Genomic DNA, 17934 nt, shown 5'->3' on the forward strand with positions numbered 1-17934 from the left:
AAAATTACCTGCATTGAATCTTTGACTCTTATTCTAGTCATACATGTGATAGGATGTATTAGTTAGATTTCCTTTGTCTTTGTCTCTTGTCCAACTTTCACATCTTCTCTAACATGGCATATTTATTTATTCACTTATTAATTTTTAATTTTTATTTATAAAAAGGAAACACTGACAAAACCATAGGATAAGAGGGGTACAATTCTATACAATCCCACCACCAGACCTCCGTATCCCATCCCCTCCCGATAGCTTTCCTATTCTTTATCCCCCTGGGAGTATGGACCCAGGATCTTTATGGGATGCAGAAGGCAGAAGGTCTGGCTTCTGCAATTGCTTCCCCACTGAACATGGGCGTTAACAGCTCGATCCATACTCCCAGCCTGTCTCTCTCTAGTGGGGAAGGGCTCTGGGGAAGCAGAGCTCCAGGACACATTGGTGGGGTTGTCTGTCCAGGGAAGTCTGGTCGGTATCATGCTAGCATCTGGAACCTGGTGGCTGACAAGAGAGTTAACATACAAAGCCAAATAAATTGTTGAAGAATCATGGACCTAAAGTCTGGAATAGTGCAGATGAAGTATTGGGGGGGGTACTCCATTTTGAAGACAGCTAGTAGGCATATTTTAGTTATATTTCAAAGGGAACATGGCATATTTTATTAAATAAGTATTCTTTTTTGAACTTCTCTGTTTACTTAAGGCTTAATCTCTGCTGTGCACAACTTATGTCTGACTGATGCAAATGGGAAAAGGCAGATATTATCTTCATCTTTTTTTAAATCACCATATTCTTCCTAGAAAGTGAATTCAGACTGTACTATCACCCCAGTAGTACACCATCACTCAAGTATTGAATAAGATCTGAAAGAGTGAATACAGCTTCCAACATAAGAGTTTTCACCCTCTCGAAAAATATAACTCACTGTTCTGCATGACAGTGCCTCCTGGTCAATTCCATCCAATGATCAATCAAGTTGGTGGAATAAAATCAAATAAATTGCTTGTTCAACTGCCTCGATCATTCAAGTCAGTCTAAAAGGGTAAGTTTATGCAACTCTTTGTTCACAGCTGTATAGAGCTGTTTCCTAGTACACGGGGGTAGATAGATCTACGTAGATTATATAAAGAATAATAGGCAGTATTTTCAAATGATCTAGTTGCTTTTTTCATCTTTAATTATAACACCTAAGAAGCTTAAACAAGAAGCAATAACCATGCCTAGAATTAGCTATAATAATTATTTAAGGTTACTTTTAGTTCAAATAATGTGGCTACAGTTGAGAATAAGGCATCACATTTTGAGTCCGAGAATCTGGATGGGAACCTCTATTCTGTCACTTGGCAGTAAAGTCTTTTCTGACTACTGAATGCTTTGTTGAGTTGATGGATTCTTCTCAATACCTGATGGTAACTTTTCCTTCTTTGTGTCAGAAATACTGTTATTTCTGATATTATGTTTTAATTTTCTTAAAATACATACAGTAAAGACTTGCATAAAAATGATCTGGTAACTAGAAAAGGTTTTATTTTTTTAAACGAGTTAATTACACAAAACTTCCACCAAGTATAATTTTTCAATGTCCTGGGCTCTGTAAAAAGAAATGAGGGGTGGCCCGGTGGAGGCGCACCTGGTTGATAGCACATGTTACAAAGTGCAAGGACCCAGGTTCTAGCCACAGTCCCCACCTATAAAAAGTGAAGCTTTGTGAGTGATGAAGCAGTGCTGCATGTGTCTCTGTCTCTCTTCATGTCTATCTCCTCCTCCCCTCTTGATTTCTGACTGTATCTGTCCAATAAATAAAGATAATAGTATTTTTCTTAAAAAGAAGGGAACTCTTCGAAGAAAACAAATCTTTGAAATTCATTAGCTTCCTTATCATATACAAACAGAATTATCTGTGTCAGAATAATCTTCAGATGATCTTGTATCTTTTGAGCCTGCTCCTTAATTTGTCATTTCCAGAATGGATGTCCTAACTCTACTGATGAAAAAGAACTTATATAGCCCATAAACTCAATGAGCCATTAAATAGGTGACAATAATCTTGATAGAAGTTTGGAATATTTAATTAGTGCAAAAAAATACTCTTAGCCAGTGCACTCAATTACTTCCACGGATACTCCCCAAATACCAAGCCACTCTTTTGCATGTCCCTGAGATGATCTGGAAGCCATTTAAGACTGAAAAGGGAGATAATATTTCATCTATTAATTGAAGACTTGACATGCTTGGTCATGTCCAGTCATAAAGTTTCAAAGTGAATTCAGTTTAGATCCTTGAGATATTTTTAAAGGTGACATTTCTACACTTAAGGTTAACATTGCATGAAAGTAACTGGAAACTATGAAAACCTCCAGGCCAGAGAGAGGAAGCAGATTGGATAGTGCACCCGGTGCTACCATTTGCACTGATCCATCCTCTGCACTGATCCAACAAAACAAGGAGAAGAAAAACTCCATAATCTTGTACATCATGATCATGATGGAAGAACCAATTCTTCGGAATTGGACTCTCAGAAGAACAACTTCAAGGAGGAATATAATAGAAGCGTGGTACAATGAGAGTAAAAGAAAGTAGGATGAGGGAAGATGGCGGCTTGAAGACAGCACCTGGCTGGCTCTCTGCAAAAAGGTCGATTTGGACCTGGGGATTCCAGGTGAGAGAAGGATTTCCAGGCCAGTAGGAGAGAAACTATAGAGGAGGGGACAGAGAGAAGCCACAGTTGGATATTGTAGCTCAACTATCATTTGGCAAGATGGTGCTGAGAAGGACAAGTGGAATAGGTACCACCAAGCTGCAGATGCTACCATGACACTCAACTGACTTCCCTGGGCAGATGACATCACCAATGTGTTCTGGAATCTCACTTCTCCAGAGCCCTTCCCTACTAGGGAAAGACAGAAAATGGGCTGGGGGTATGGATCAACCTGTTAACACCCATGTCCAGTGGAGAAGCAATTACAGAAGCCAGAGCCCTCACCTTCTGCACCCCATAAATATCTTCAATCCACACTTCCAGAGGGATAAAGCATTGGGAAACTTCTAATGGAGGGGATGGGATACAGCACTCTGGTGGGGAGAACTGTATGGAATTGTACCCCTCTTATCACACAGTCTTGTCAATCATTATTAAATCACTAATAAAAAAAAAAGAAAATAGGATGAGGAATTGGAAGCAAAGAAACACAGAGAGGTGAAGCTTATTTTTGAAAGTCACAAGCATCTTTGCTAGTGTATTCAACATATATAATGTATATATGCTAATTTCTTCTGTGTTTACAAATCATTTGTATCCGGGATGTATTGATATACTGCTTTTAGGTTATTCTGTTAGCTGGATGCTTCCTCATCTCCTCCAGCCAGCAGACTTGGCTCCTCACCATGAAAATAAGAGCAATGTTTTTCACAAGGTTTTCCTCCTCAAAAAATTAGACTCCTTCAGATTGAAATGTTGAAAATAAAAATTTAAAATGACAACCCATTATGGTTTTAACAAGTAGGGCTTCAAAACTGGTTACAGCATTCCTTTTCCAAATAGAATATTTTCTTTCTTTTTTTTTGTTCTATTGTATTTTTGCCATATTTTTATTTAATAGTGGTTACAAGATTACAAGATTACACCACACTTGCCACCAGTTTTGTGCCCTGACCCTTATACACAATCACCATAGTTCTCACAAAGTCTTAGCAACAGAACTTTTTGCTTCTAGTTTGTCTTTGTTTGTATCAGATTTGTATGTATCAGTTCTCTAAGTACACATATAAGTGAAACTATCTAATACCTGTCTTCCACCTCTTTACTTACTTTGTTAGGTATAATCACCTCAAATTCCATCCATTTTATCCCAAAGGACATAATATCATGTTTTTTGATTGCAGAGTAGTATTCCATGGCAATGGGAGTTTAAGTTGCTTCCACTCTTAGGCTATTGTAAATAAGGGACCTATGGGCATAGGAGTGCATACGACCCTTCAAATTGGCTTTTGCATATCTTTTGGGTAAATGCTTAAGAGTGGTATTGCTGGGTCATAAAACACTTCAACTTGGATTTGTTTAAGGGCTCTTCACACAGTCTTCCAAAGGGGCTGCCCCAGTTTGCATTCCCACCAGCAATATAAAAGAGTCCCTTACTCTACACAACGTCACCAACACCCGTCATTTCCTGTTTTGTTGATGTAGGACATTCTTATAGTAAACTAAATAATTTCTTACAGTTACAAGTTAATAACAATCATTTAGATTTCCAAACAGACTCCATGCTTTGGACCAAGTAAAAGTTTGGTTATGGGTGGGCTGGGTGGTGGCGCACTTGGTTGAATACACATGTTACAATGCAGAAAGACCTAGGTTCAAGTCCCTGTTCCCCACCTGCAGGGGTAAAGCTTTCTGAGTGGCTAACCAGTGTTCCTGGTGTCTCTCTGTCTCTCTCCCTCTCAATCACCGTCTTGATTTCTGGCTGTCTCTAGCCAATAAATAAACAAAGATAATAACATTTTTTAATTTTTTGTAATTTTTATATTCATTTATTGATTCCCTTTTGTTGCCCTTGTTGTTTTTTTTATTGTTGTTGTTATTGATGTCGTTGTTGTTGGATAGGACAGAGAGAAATGGAGAGAGAAGGCGAAGACAGAGGGGGGAGAGAAAGACAGACACCTGCAGACCTGCTTCACCACCTGTGAAGTGACTCCCCTACAGATGGGGAGCCGGGGGCTCAAACCGGGATCCTTACGCAGGTCCTTGTGTTTTGTGCCACGTGTGCTTAACCCACTGGGCTACTGCCTGACTCCCCAATAATAATTTATTTTTAAAAGCTTGCATATATGTTAGGGGAAAAAAATTATCACCCAGGTAGGTTTCTTCACCAGATCATATCCTAACCAATTCCAGTGTTAGAAACTAGCAGAATATTTGTTCTTGAGGCTGTGCAGGCTGGAAAGCAGTGCTTTATACTTTATAATGGTTCTTATTGCTCTATCAGAGTCTCTCCTTAGTGAGTAAAGTGCAATTCATATAAATGGGGGGTCAGTCCAACTAGGTTAGGTTATATTGCTTTACACGTTGAATTGAATGTGAAAATATGTTTAGGATATTGTGTCTTTATTAAGAAAAGCAAACTTTACTTTCCTCTTCTGTAACATCTGTGGTTTTGGTAACAAGCTACACTGCACTCAGAATGGATTTATATTTCATTGTGTGGTTTATGTCTCTTGATGACATTGAGCATTATTTATATGGTAACAATTTGCATCTCTTTTAGATAATTTTATTCCAATGATCTTGTATATTCTTGTCCTTTTGTAATTGATTTTATCTTTTCTCCTGCATTACAAAATTTGTTGTTGATATACTCTGCTGTTTTTCTTTTTAGTTTATCACAGTTTCCTCTTCAGACTTTCTATTTAGTTATTTTCTGTGATTTCTGTCTTTCTGCTAAGCTTCTTACTTTTGCTTGTGCATTGTTCTGGTTCTGATGAATCATTTTACTATGTCCCTTAAGCTTACTGAAGATTTTACAAACAACTCTGAATTTTAGAAACAACTTGAATTCTTTCCTGAGAAATTACAGATCTCTATCTCTTTGGGAGTGATGACTGAAAAACTATTTTGTCCCTTTGATGTTGTCGTGTTTGGACGATGGTTCATCATCTGGAAGCTTTGTATTATTGTTTTTGCATCTGGAAAAGCAGTCTCCTCAGCAAGTCTTTGCTGAGGAACTTCTGGAAAGAAACATCTCTTTTATCTTTTTTTAAGCATTCTGAAACTTCCTTAAACTTGTTCCACTTTTCTTATTGTCATTGAGTAGGACATTAATTCAAATCAGGCTAGGTGTTAAATTTTTCTTATTTGTTTACCCTAGGAATATGACTAATGCATTTTTTTACTTTTAAAAAAAAAATCTGTTGGCCTTGATTTTCTTTCTTTCTTTTTTTTATATACTTTCCTCCAATCCTTCAGAGTCAGACCTGAGTTGTGCATATGCTCATCAGTCATCTGTCTGCAGAGGTTCCCTCTTACTATTGTTAGAATGCCTCTACCACGGGGTGGCTGTGTGTGTGAGTGGATAAGGAAGACAGAGAACTAGAGTGGTCTACGGAGCAAAGTTGGAGGGTTTCCTAAGATTATATATTGTCATGGCCTGGGAGGTGGTACAGTGGATAAAGCTGTGGACTCTCAAGAATGAGATCTTACAACCAGCCACTAGCACTGCATGTGCCAGAATGATGTTCTGGTTTGTTCTCTCCTTCTCTCTCTTAACTAATGAATAAATATTTTTCAAAAATATATTATATGCAGCAGGAAACTTGCCCAGGAGCCACTCAGAATGTCTCATCTTTTAAAACTTTTCATGGAACGTTTTCACATTCTGATTTTACATTTCATAATTTATTCTTTTAGAGGATAGGCCATGTAGGCACCAAACCCTAGCAACAGCTTTGATGGCAATAACAAATAAGTAATTATTTTACCTATGCCCCAAATCTCTATCTCATCTATTGAATTAATTCAGTGACTATAATTTTTATACTTAATAATTTTGCTTTATTATTTTAGTAGTCTATTTTCCATTTTCCTATTGCTAATATTTTCTTATCTTTCTGTGCCTACTATTATATTTTTAAATGTTTGTGGATATTATTTTTACTTCTTACATAGTACAACATCTGCTGATATTCATTTGAAAAAGCTAGGATCCTCAAGCATGTTATAATTTTAGCATGTGAGCTATTAGTATTAGATATATGTTCACTAAAGCACCATCATTAGTCTCTATAATTGGAGAGCACTAGGGTAGGTTAGGGACCTAGGTCCTATAGTGGAACAAGATAATGATTTGGTGGGGGGTGAAAAGTACTGACAGTATCTTGGGGAAATGTGAAAATGTTTCCTGGTGAAAGCAATAGTCCTGTGAAACAACATTTTCTCAATAAGGTAATATTAGAGTTTTGGGGAGGATAAAAGGAGAACAATAAATAAATAGCTTGAAACAAGATGATGAGTATAACTACTGGATTCAGTCAGTACCATTCTAGATCTGAGTTACCATTAGATTGAGCTATATGTATTGACCAAGGAACAACTCCTATATATACTGTTCAATTAAAAAAATTAATTAAATAACATAACAGGATGCACATTATACAACAGCAAACGCTCACCTTGTTATTGCAGTGTTGATATTCTATAATAAATCTATGTACTTTTGAGGCACTGTAGAATTTTGATTAGCATATATACTCTTATAATGTGAGATAATGTTATAATGTTTATTTTTATGGATACTGACTTGAGCTATATTTTGAGTTTTCAGTGGGCTGGATCGTGTACATTTGATGTGCTATTTGGTACTATATTTTATTTTTTTATTATCTTCACTTACTTACTGGATAGAGACAGCTAGAAATCAAGAGAGAAGGGGGTGATAGAGAGGAAGAGACACAGAGAGACACCTACAAGACTGCTTCACCACTCGCAAAGTTCTCCCCACGCAGATGGGTACCTGGGGCTTGAACCTATGTCCTTGTGCATTGTACCATGTGCACTTAAACAGGTGTGCCACCACCTGGCCTCTCTATTTGGTACTTTAAAAGGGCTTTCAGCAAATGAATATATAGAGAGCTTAAATTATACACTAAAAACTCTAGAACCATGTAGATGGTTTGTTGAGAGGATCCTTAAAGATTCTAGTTTCATGTATTGTCCCCCTTTTAATATAAAATTGTATTTTTATTTCTAATTAAGAAATAAACAAGACAAAGAAGAAATAGAAAAACACAAGACAAGTCCTTAAAATATGCATAGCTTTCAGCACCATCTGGAACCATAGTATTTCCACCATGCCAATGTTCACTGAACCAATAATTTTCACTTGACCAAAGTGTGAGTAAAATGTATAACTTCCTATAAAGTGACTTATGGTTCACTGGCAAATAGCAGTGATTGCACAAGGGAGTGCTTACTTAATTCCTTTCCATATTATTATTGACAGAGCCAGTACAGAGTTGCTTGTGGCTGACTAGAGAGGAAATTCCACCCAGCAGTTTCTCAGAATGACTTTTATTTTGATGGATATTTTCTAATGAACCTAATTTATGTGAAGGTTGTTCTGTTAAAAGAAAAGTTCACAAAAATATCATGCATGATTGATCTCAAGACTCTGTCTGGATCCAAAGACAACACACAACAGCAGTCAAATATACATTTTATGGGCTTTTGTCTGTTTTGCAATAACACCGGAAACCATTCTTTAATTAAAATTTAAAACCGTAACTGATTAATTTTCTGTGTAAACAATCCATGTAAACATGGAATGTCAGCATTTTAAGGCTGTGTGGGTATAAATTTTACTTTCAATGCACAGACATTCTGGAAGGACTTTAGCACAAGCCAAAGGTAAGAACCTAACTTGAGGGGAGCCCTCATGTGTAACCCCTGCAGCCCTACTCCTGTTTGCTTAGTGAGGCTCCATCAGGGCTGGGGGAGAAGTCCTATGTAGTCTGATAGTGTTGGCATGAACTCTTGATCCCTCACTCCTTAGTTACTTATTTACTTATGAGCTGTTAAATGCCATGGGTTCCCAAAAACATACCAGTAGCTCACCCTGCAACCATCTCCTTGGTAAAGGAAAGGAAAGGTTGGTCCTGAGAAATGTGGCCACCCATGGGCTTGACTCTGCAGAATTTAGAATGGGTCTTTCCATTTGGATTCTCTTATTCAACAGAATCCCCAATTCTTACAGAAGCCAGGAAGCAACTTCTCAACAACCTGATTCTTCCTCCTCTTTCTCCAAGTCTCTTCTTCTCCTTCTTCTCCTCCTCCTTCTCCTCTTCTCCCTTCCCCCCTCCCTCTCCCTCTCCTTCTTCTTAAAATCAGACTGGGGGCTTTATAATGTTACTTAAAATACTCTTCAATGGCTTTTCAAGGGACTATGGAAATCCACTGCCAGGAAAGTGGGGGAGTAGGTTCAAAGTGAAGTGTCTAAAAGTCTCTGCTTAGACATTTGTTTAAAGTTTGAAATAAGAATGCTCATAATCAAGTTATTTTTATGAGACATTTAGAATCTTTCCAGTAAATCAATTCCAGTGGCCTTTGTGTTCTGCTGAAGTCTAGGAAAGGAATCAGAATGAAAGTTCCTCTGGGCTTGTCTTGGTGACAAGCACAGGTTTTCGTTCCAGTTCCAGTTCAATCACTGGGGGTGCACTTGAAACCCTCTGCTCACTTACCCAGACCCCTCACCTAGGAACACTATGGCCCTGGAGCCGGGGGAGAGGGGCTGGTGGTGGGGGATGAGCCATTCCAAGTACATGCTTCCACACTTCTGGACTTGCTTCCACTCCAGTAAATGTAGCCCACTTGCAATTATGCATCAAAGGCTTTTTTAAAAGTTTCCATACAAATCAATCATTTTAGTGCTGCTACAGAAGAAGTGTGAAGGAACATTCCTCAAAAAGGAACATTCAATCTTCCAGCCTGTCTTCCAAAGAGGCCATGTACTGGAATGCCATTTAAAATTGTACTTGTCTGTGAAGACATTCATTAGCTAATTTCCTATTCTATTCATTAGCAATGTGTTTGTTAAATATCTAATTCAGGTACTATATGGCAGAGTAGATATGTGTTTCATGTATCAGATATGGAAATGAATAAAATATATCTGAAAGCCCTACATATAAACAGTAGGGAGAAAATATTTAAGAACAGCTATTAGACACAGATCTATCTATGTTATCCCACATATTTTCAGCTTTGCCATGCCCTTGTGAGAAAAAGGACTGAGATTTTATCAGGTAGAAAACTTGCTAACAGGGGCCAGGTGGTGGCGTATGTGTTAAGTGCATATAGTACAAAGTGCAGGGATCCATGCAAGGATCCTGGTTCCAGCCCCCAGCCTGCAGGAGGGGTCACTTCACAATAGGTGAAGCAGGTCTGCAGGTGTCTGTCTCTCTCCCTCCCTATCTCCTCCTCCCCTCTCAATTCCTCTCTGTCCTATTCAACAACAGCAGCAACCACAATAGAAAAAAAAAAAAAAAAGGCTACCAGGAGCAGTGGATTTGTAGTGTTGGCAACGAGCCGGAATGATAAACCTGGAGGCAAAAAAATAAAAATAAAAAAAGAAGAAAGAAAGAAAGAAGGAAAGGGAAGGAAAGGAAAACAAAGAGGAAACTTGCTAAGGGGCAATGCCTGGACAAGGTGCTCAGGGTTGCAGCATTTATGCTGATGTGCAGTTGCCTATAAGCCTTAGTATTTCCTGGCATATTAAGCGGTTTCATGGCAGACAGAATCAGTCCAGCAAAAGGATGATGTATGTTTCTCTTGATGCAAATCTAGAGTAGAATCAGAGATGGATTCTTTAAGTAAGAGACAGAAAAAGCAACAGCCTAGGAAGGTAAAATGGGAGGCCTGATGAGGAGTGATTGTGTGATAACCAAAAGGATGTACAGGAAATGGAGAAGGGGCCACAAAAGGGTTTGCCCTCTGTACTGGGCAGTGAAAGAAACTGTTATGCTCCAGTTCCTGGGCCATCTTTTGCTCTTTTTCAAGGATTTCCAGGACTTGGGTCCTTGTGCCTAGGGGACATTATTCGTGAACACTTGAGGCAAGGTGCTTATGGGAATCACACACTAATGGCTTTTCCCCCAACAAACCTGAAGGTCTACTTTGGTGGAGAAGGTGGATTAATTTGTTTGTAACAGAGCTGGGAACTCAGACACATCAGTGTCCAAGTCTTCCCTTGACAAAGAGTAAAACATCCACCCACATGCCTAAAATGCTGACTTGTTATTTACTGTAAAATCGGAAAAAGATCTGTGATCCTGTCATTCTTCTACCAGATATGCCTTGCCGCATGACTCAGCATTTGTCCTCTTCCTTGATGTGGAAGAGAACTTTTCTGTGACTCAGCATGGCACTAGGATTGAAAGCTGTGTCTTGAGGGTGAGCTCAGATTCTTTCTGGAGACCATGGTTAACAGCTGCTTTCCTGTTTACCTCATAATCATTCACTCAATAAGTTAATTCTGCAAATCATCCCTACCAGAGAACACTGGGGATCCTTATTGTCAGTCATAGATGCTCTGTGCTGTGTAGAGATAATATAAGCCTGATCTCAAATAGCTCATAAATACATTAAGATTGTCGTGATGCACACAGGCTTGACTATCATCCTATGGAAACTTCAGTTCTTCTGCAAGGCGATAATCCAGTATGGAGTTAGCCTGACTTTTTATTCTGGTTTCACTATTCTGAAGGCATGGGATCTTACACAAAGCATGGGTGCTCTCTAAACCACAGTACGGAATTTAAAAAAAAAATACATATATAATAGTACCTGCTTCAGAAAGGTGTTAGGGTAGATTAAATGTAGTAACAGATATCAAAGGTTTTAACATAGTGATTGCCATATTTGTAATGAGTTACCCATGGATGGTGTTGCAGTTGGAATTATTCATTTCCAAGTCCCTGAAACAATTTGTCCTTTTAAACTTGGAGGCTCAGTGGCATGCACACAGCCTCACAGCACTGATGCTCCCCTCCCCCTCCCCACCCTACCACATGTTCCTCGTGGAATTCATTAATCTGTTCTCTATTAAACTCTTCAACCACGGGGTTGACATGGAGAAATAACAGAATTTTCCTCTCTTCTCATTTTGTTCCTACATCTCTCTCTCCTCCCTACCCCCTTTGCCTCCCAAATCACAGACACACACACACACACACACACACACACACACACACACACACACACACACTCACAGGGCATCATATTTCTTTATGTTGAGCTGGAAGGGGTGTTCATGTTGATAAGAACCCTTCCTCCTACCCCACTTTGTCTGCTCTGCACTTAGGAACCAAGGTTGAGTTCAAACAGGGGTCAGGAAGATAAAAGCCTGAGGCTTAACCACCAATTCACTAGTCTGGTGCCGAAAACTTCCGTCATTTATTTATTGCCTGTAGAAGGGATAAGCTGGGTCCGGGCCCTGCCGGTTGAAGGCAGAAGCCTCCACCATTTATTATCTGCCCGTCAGCTGGGAAACCCAGCAGGCAGATGCTATTTCCTGGGACATGTTTCCATGCCCCAATGTTACAACCAGAATGGAAAAAGAGAAGAGTTTTCTTGTGCTTTATGGGAATTTTTTTTAAAAAACAAAGTACAGACATTGAAATAATTGTCAGAGACAGAGCAGAGCACTTGCAGCCCAAGAAAGGGTAGAGGAAAGAAACTGGTAAGCTCTGGAGAGAAAAGAGGACAAAGTCCCCTAGGGCTGAGGCTTCCAGACTAAAGCAATTTACTACAGCTGCAGCAGAAAATGTTTGTTATGGGGAAGGTAAACAGGAGACCTCTTTAGAGCCAATGGCCATGCACAAGATGCTAGAAGCATTCTTGGGCAAGAGCAGGGCAGTAGTCATTAAGTTCATTGGGTACAGGAATCTTCATTCCTGTTCAATTCTGGGAACTGTCTTTTTATAAGGATAGTATGAGGGGATACCTGTCAGGGACCTACAAAGCACCATTGCACAGCAGTTTTGAGCTGAAACACCTGCTCAGATGCATTCAAATCAAACCCAAGAAGTACCCAACAGGGAGCTAGGAGCAGGGAGACCAACGTCCCAGTATGGCATCTGAAAAGCACCATTTCTCTCCTCAAGCTGTAAAACCTTCCTCTTTGGTAAAACAAGCAAGATCATAAACATAATATGCAGGCCCAATATTGTAATGATCCCATGTGATTATGAATAAAAATGGCTCAGGGACAGATTGATGCAAAGAATCCCCCTTTTCAGGGGGTGGGCCAGCGTGTAGCCTGGACGTAAAATGCATGTAGGCACCCGTGCTATGTGTACGTGACAATGTATACATGTGTCCACTTGTGTGCCTACACCACACTGTGTATGCATGCTTGGACGTGTGTGTGTGTGTGTGTGTGTGTGTGTGTGTGTGTTCTATTCCTGTTAAACTTCTTGTAACTAAGAGTTTGCAGGGCTAAGCCCTAGAAAGCTCAAATGATATTTTCACCACCTTGGATGACACACTCAAAGAAAGAATGTCTCATTTTGCAGCAGAACATTGAGTTTGTAAAGCCAATGTACATGTGGTTACTATTTGCAGAATTTGGCATTTTCTATGAATAGTATAAAACAGGCATTGGATCAGCTGTCATGTTTTGACAGGGTTGTCCTTTTTTTCCTGAATGCCATTCTCCCAGCCCCCTCTACCTCCCTCATATTTAAGCAGCAATCCTACCATATATATATTTAAGTGGACTGAGAAAAGTGGTGAATAATAAATTAAAAGCTGCAATGGGAATGGTCTTTAAGGCATAAGGAAGCAGTCACCCTGAAAAAGGGCTCCCCCTCCCTACAAGAAGATCCAATTCACTATAGGGGACTATCTCCAGATGGAGGGTCCCCAATACCACAAAAGGGAACAAGATCAGGACCCAACTTAGTTCACAGTTTGAAGGGAGCCTTTACAATCAGCTCACTAGGCGACAGAGAGGTACCCTGGCTATTCTCTCTGCTCAATGTATTTAATGCCTTTCAAGTTGTTGGGACCTCTGTGTTCAGAGTGTCTCAATTCTACACCTTCCGTTATGTCTACAGCGTGATAGCCATAAATTCAAAGATGAGAAATAATTTTGGTTTTGCACCCCGGCAAACATCTATCAGGTTCAGCCCTGGGGGCAAACCAGGGTGTGAGGTTTCAACTTCTGAGTGAGATATGGAGTTTGCTGTGTTTAACCTGTAAACTACTATTAAACACACACACACACAGAGAGAGAGAGAGAGAGAGAGAGAGAGAGAGAGAGAGAGAGGCTGCAGAAACCCTGTTTCAACTCCATGATTTGGGGTTTTTGTTTTAAAAGATACATTTGACTCTCTCTCAAGACCACTTTCTTATTTCCCTTTCTTTGGCTGAGCATGGCCCATTTTTTCCATTGTTTCAGAAGAGCCAAAGTGAAGTCATGTGTGATCCTTTTTCCAATCAATCCTTCAGCTTTATTTACATCAGAATGGTCTCCTTGAATTTCCTCTTTCTCTGTATTAGTAAAAGCAACTGATCTGGAGTTGGAAAAAAAATAGCTCCTGTGTGTATTTTGAACAAGCAACACTTCTGATTAAACAGCTTTATCTTGCATGTTTAAATGAACAATGTAATTACACTCAAACTGAAACCAACTGTCAAGTTGCCTGTGTTTGGCTTGGAAGGTTTACAGTATAAATCCAATCATGGGATTTCTCAGTGAAGCAATAAGAATATCAAGCTAGGTATGTGCTGCGTTATCACTTCACTCTTTTTTATATTTGCCTGAACACAAATCTTTTACTCTCACAGTATTTTTACCTGTTAAATCATCTGATTCTACAATGAGCCTATAGATGAGTCTTTGCTTATAGAAAATGTGATTTATCTTAACTTATAATGAAGACTGCCATTTATTTTTGAAATATTATAATATAGATGAAAACAAATGCATTGAATTGTTCATTGCTCATAAATTTGCTGAGCATCTATGATGCAATAAACAGTAGCTCCCAAATTTCTAAAATTAGGAAAAAAAATTCTCAATTATTCACGAAGGAGAGGTAAAATAATATAGCTAGACTCTATAGCTAGCAATGAAATATATCTATATAATATTTGCATATTGTGTGATTTAAACATTATATAGTATATATTTAGTGTTTTATCTTCAAGAAAACACTACAGCATAAAACTATAATCATCACCCATCCATCTATTGCTAGGACATTACAGGCATGTCTGCACTATTCTGTTATTATAATAATTAGTACAGATCAGTTGCAAAAAATGAGAGTTCTAAGAGACTTTCATATATGCTATCTTTATAAAAAGTATCAATTATGAGCATAGTTTTCAAATCACATTCACAAAAGAATGCATTACCGAAGTTTTTCATCTAGAGACTTAACAAGAACAAGAGTTCAAATGAGCACTTCATTCATTCAGCAACAAATAAACATAAGCCGAGTATGTGCATAGGACCACACTATCTTGTAGCATGTAAACAGCAGTGAAGAAAACAGTTCCTTTCCATGCTCATGGAGTACAGCCTAGTGAAGGAAGACATTGTGTAAATAAACACATAATTAAATACTGAACAAAATGCTATTAGGGTAAAGAATAGGGTTCTATGAGAGAGAAAATCAATATGGTTCAGAATGGAGATCAAGGGACAGTCTCCCTAAGGAATTGATTATGATCTGAGAACTGAGACAGCAGGAGGACAAGGGATAGCTTGCCCAACATAAAAACAGAACGTGGAAAAGTCTCAGGTCGATAGAGCAACTGGATTTAAGAATCCAGAAATATGGTGAACAAGGACAGAATCACACACAATGAAGTATTTACTAGAGAAGTTATCTGTCCAACCTGGAAAACAGGCACAAAGCAAAGCCTGTAGGGTCTTGTGGATTAATGCATTAGTTGGGCTTGGCTAGGATCTGCTTCAATAACAAACTTCAAACTTAAGTGGTGTGACAAAATAAAATTCCCTTTTAGCTTACACATTTCACAGTCTGACATTGTGGTCTGATGAAGTAGATAGAGAACTTCTCTACAAAATTGTGGGGGGGGGGCGGTGGAGGGCAGATGGGTACAGAAAAGACACCCATACTTTCAGTAACCTTGAGCTACAGGAGAAGGCACTTATACTCAAACAATGCCACTGAGGAGGACAAGATTCCATACATACATAAATGGTCTAAGAATCACAACATCCCCATGATGCAAGTGCAAACAAATAATCTTGCTATACTAAATCCAGTCTATTCAGAATTCGATCCAAAGGAAGGGAATTTATACTTGATCCTGAAGTCTACTACAAAATAGTGTAATTTCAATTTTTATGTGTTCATTCTAGTATCAGACTGAAGAATGAAGTAAATGAATGGAACTGGAGGTGAGTCTGTTTTTAAGACTTTGTAAGAACTCTACTGGTTATAACTTGAAGGTGAGGGCACAGAAATGCTGTAGAAGGTGCCGTGTGGAATTATACCCTATAATTTTTTTCCCTCAAAGCTTTGCTTAACTAGGGCTTCTGGTAGGATGGGGTTTGAACCTGTAGCCTTTGATACCATAAACATGAAGGTCTTTCTGTATAACGACTATGCTACCTCCCCAGTCTTATAACCTATAATTTCATAGGTTTAAATAGGTACTTCTTGTCATTTTATAAAGGACTAGCTTGCTGTATTTAAGAGAACGGAGACTGAAACATAATTATTTAGAAATAGTGCCACATGGAATGTGGAGTAAATCTTCAGAGTTTTCAAATTTCCCACACAGGCAGTCCATCCAAGAATAGGATTCTAAGTCTTTCGTAAGAGTAACAGAGGATGCAACACAGGGAGATAATCATTTCAAAACATGAATAGAAAATAATAATCAACCTAACATCCTATCCCCAGATAAATCATCATTCCAGGATGAGGGCCCAGTGAAGTCACTCTACTTATAATCTAAAAGAAAATTTCCACATGCATCTTGCTGGAAGAAGAAAACTAACACCAAACAAGTGACAGTAATGGCCATAAATAACTGGGGATGGTATAAAGGTATTCTGGAACTTTACACTGATGCTGACAATATGTCAAACCATTAATAATCTTCCTAGAAATCTATTCCTTCCTTAATGTGTGTATTAAACAAATGCATAGTTCTTATTCTTCATCCTATTTATATAGCTCAGACTAACCAACAAATATAAATGCCTCCTGTTATTTGCAACTGGAAAATGGAAAAAAGCTTTAAAATGTCCAAGAGACATGCTAATTAATTATGTGGAAGAGTGGGCATGCATTCAAAGGGATCCCAAACACATTGATTTAATTATCATGTACATAATCACTCTCCTAACTTACCCAGGGTATAGTTGCAGATTTTATACACTGAGGTTTCTAACACTGCACCTGTCTGTGCTCTGTGCAAGTGTATGGGTGTCTCTCTCTCTGTGTGCAATGTTTATATGCATGCTTGGGAATGAAGTGACTGTTCTGAATTTAATGGGGCCACTATAGAAAACGATTAGCCAGTGACATTAATCTAATATGATGTGGCATCCTAGCCACCCTTCCCATCTCTCTTATCCCTCACCTGACCTTCCGAGAAATCCATTCCCACCCCTTAATGTATACTAACTGCCTCATCCCCACAGTCTAAACCTGTGTGCAAAGTTTTACCACATTATCAACTCCAAACAGGCATAACACCTTGGTTTGCATCATCTCTTTCCCTTCCCTGTCATTAAGAAAGCTGCTATGAAATGGCGCATCAACCACCCATGTCCCTTTTTCACATTTTCCTTTCTTTAGCACAGTTTATCTTATTTCATTCATTTATTTATTTATTTGGCATTTGTTTCCCACCACTGTTCCTATGACAGGACACTGCAAGCTAACCATCTATATCTTACTTTCAAAATGTTACCATTTTACTCAGATGTTAAGAGTCGAAACTGCATGGCTGAACTCTCCATTCTTCTGGAAGTTCCACCAAATGCTGACCTGGAGCCGTCAGGCTGTCCTGATTTCCTCCAATTCACTGGGCAATAAAATTTTCAGTCATTGCTCTCTCCCTCTCCTTCTCTCTCTCCCTCTCCCTCTCCCTCTCCCTCTCCCTCTCCCTCTCTCTCCTGCCTCTCTCCAGAGCACTGATCAGCTCTGGCTTATGGTAATGAGGGGGCTTGAACCAGGGACTTTGAAGCCTCTAGCATGAGAGTCTCTTTGCATAACCATTGTTATCTACTCCTTTTATTCCTTGGGTTCCTATGCCTCTCAAACCCTACCTACCCTCACCTCATACTAGAAAAGGGATTAATTTGTTAGATACCACATGTTTCCTAGTGCACATTCAGTGTATATGGGACCAATTAACTAATCTGATGGCTGGATGGCTTGCATTACAATTCCTTGTAA

The sequence above is a fragment of the Erinaceus europaeus genome, chromosome 20 (assembly GCF_950295315.1).
Source record: "Erinaceus europaeus chromosome 20, mEriEur2.1, whole genome shotgun sequence".
In the NCBI taxonomy this organism is placed as follows: Eukaryota; Metazoa; Chordata; class Mammalia; order Eulipotyphla; family Erinaceidae; genus Erinaceus; species Erinaceus europaeus.